Source organism: Equus przewalskii, unplaced genomic scaffold (genome assembly GCF_037783145.1).
Source record: "Equus przewalskii isolate Varuska unplaced genomic scaffold, EquPr2 ChrUn-13, whole genome shotgun sequence".
Taxonomy (NCBI): domain Eukaryota; kingdom Metazoa; phylum Chordata; class Mammalia; order Perissodactyla; family Equidae; genus Equus; species Equus przewalskii.
In genome coordinates this window covers 5,704,801-5,707,365 of record NW_027228750.1, presented here as the reverse complement: position 1 = coordinate 5,707,365, position 2,565 = coordinate 5,704,801, and the positions used below count along the sequence as shown (strand labels likewise).

At 44.8% G+C, this 2,565-nt stretch overlaps 1 protein-coding gene across 1 annotated transcript in view; it reads left to right on the top strand.

Annotated features, from left to right (window-relative positions):
• Nucleotides 1–2,565, top strand: part of DCLRE1B (DNA cross-link repair 1B) — a 51,038-nt gene that overhangs the window by 558 nt on the left and 47,915 nt on the right. Inside the window, exon 2 of the mRNA XM_008542136.2 lies at nucleotides 797–1,011. The gene's annotated coding sequence lies outside the window, so the exon portion shown is untranslated. The remainder of the gene's footprint in view (nucleotides 1–796; nucleotides 1,012–2,565) is intronic.

Below are 2,565 nucleotides of genomic sequence, written 5' to 3'. Positions count from 1 at the left end.
TTTGGGAAGTGATGTTAGAGAAGAAAGAGGGGCCAGAGGAGAGAAGGCGTGCAAAGGAAGGTGAGGAGTAGAGAGTGTGTGTACTAGAGAGGTGAGAGGAAGTTCTCACAGCAGAGCAGGCCTGTGATGAAACAGGATTTGGGGGTACTAAGACAGGTGAGACATTTGACAGTGCAGAGAGAACAGAATCAGAGAAAACAGTTAAAAGGAGGTTGGGTAAATCAATGATAAGAGTCAGATATAGCATGTGATCTGGAAGACTAAATGGTAACAGAAACATGAAGATGTTTTTAAGAAACAGTTAAACAAAACTTGGTGAGAATGAGGATGTGTAGAGAGAAGGAGAGAGGGGAGCCCACAGCCTAGTGGAGCAGGCCCTGTGGGCCACAACCTTACCTGAGCCCAACCAGGACTGAGATGAGGCTATTTGAAGTCTTTGGTTAGCCCACTTTCTGAGAATAAGTATTCATTTCACAGTAGAAATATAAACATGTTTGATAAGGAGTACTGCCCATACCCTGCTGTGTAAAAGAAGGGTTGTGCACTGTATTACCTCCCTGAAGAACCACAAAGTCTGACTGTGTAGTACTTCTGGCCCCTAAGTTTCCAATAATACACTTGGACCTCTACTACATTACTCACAACTGCTAGTCACCACCACCCCTGCCCCAAGTGGCAATAGAATCTATATGTGTAGGTGGGTGGAGGGACAAGAAAATCTTACAGACAACAGGAAGTAAGTCACAGTAAGATCATGAATAACAGTGGATCCTGTTGGCTGTGGTTTTATTTTCAGAGCTGTATTTGGATGCTTACTTTGGAATGAACAACCCTCCCAAGCTAGAGGGTGATGCTCTTGAAGGCTCAGCTTCCAGCAAGCATGGATGTCAAGTCATTGGCCACATTAATGCCTTAAGTGCCCTGAAATAGAGGATTATCAAAAGAAAACTGCAGCTCAGCAAGTGGAGACTAGCATGCAGATTCCCTGGCCTTCAAGCTTAGGGTCCAGAGGTACTCACATCTGGGGCTCTCAGATGCACTTATTCCTTCTTGCTCTCTAAGTTTATGGCTCAGTCTCCCACTCACTTTTCTCTTCCTCATTTCTTCATTCTAACAGCTAAGGCTACCTCTGCCTGGTCTCACCTCTGTTTTCCATGGGGGCTGCGACTCTGCCAGGCCCTTCCATCTCCATCTCCTGTTTGCACTCTGAACTCTGCTGTGTTCCCACTGCTACTGTCCTGATATTCCCTCTCACCTTTGCTCTTAGCTATAAGGGAGCCTGGCCCCATGGTCCTCCTCAACACAAGAGCATCATTTAGCTGCTGAACACATGGCACTTTGCTTGAAATCACACACTGTCTTGGCTTCTTTGCCTTCCCTTCCCAGATTCCCCACCTCCACTGCTTCTTTCTTCTGGTTGTCTTAATAGATCACTTGCACATGGATCCTCCCCCTGGGTTTTTTAGGGAACCTGACCTAGGACAAACCTTAACCCTCAACTTCTCCATGTGAATAAGAAGTGTTAACACTGAGGAGAAAGAGCCCTGATTACCAAAACTAAATTAGAACCTGGGTCACAGGTGGGAGTCCTGGACTGGTCTGCACTCAGTTTTCTCCTCAGCCCCAGATGTGCAGGCCTCTGCTAATCTACATGGGGCTTCCAGGACTCAGTGTCCCCACCTCAGGGCCTCACTGAGGCTGGCTTTAGGTGGAGGACAGTAGATGGCACCCTAAAGGGAAACTGATGCAGAGGCCATGTTTCCAAAATGTAAAGAGTGTGAGCTGCTTTGGCATTCAGGCATCTCCCCTGTTCACTCCATTACCACTTCTACATGTTCAGTGAAGAATCTGGAAAAGTGAACTGCGGTGAATCTGAGGTCAGAGCATATAGAAGAGCACTGTAGTGGAATAACTTTAGGCCAGCTTTGTGAAGACCCAAGGAGATACATAAGAATATAAGACAAGTCCAATTGAGAAGGACTGTGATTCATCTGAGGTTGTCAGCAGGAAGACCAAAATCTTTAGGGCCAGTGGGAAGGAAGCTCATGGCGGAAGAGACGCAGAGAAGAAAAAAGAATGATGTGAAACAGAGGAGGTCTAGTGAGTAGTTCAATATTATGCTGTCATAAAATAAACGCTGAGTGAGCTTTGAACTGACAGGAAGCCTTCGCCCAATACCTTGAAATTCTGATTTAAACATTCTGGGGTGGGGTTGGGTATCAGTACTTTTAAAAAGCATCCCCAGGATGCATCTAGAAATTAGAAGGACCATGGATCTAGCAGGATCTCAGTCACCTATAGAAGTGTCTCATGTGTGCTTATTTCATAGAAAAGCTGAATATCAGCCATGGATGGACTTAGCATTCCTCCTTCAACAAAACTCTTTGTACAGCCTGGAGAAAACAGAAAAGAAAAAAGAGAGATTGATGGGTTAGACATATGCTCTCTCTACTTGGATCAAAGTTTCTCACAATTTTTATAGGACAAGATACAGTAAGAAATAAATATTACATAGAAACCCAGTGTACAAAAAATAATACCTCCTCTTATTACAAGTAATGGAAT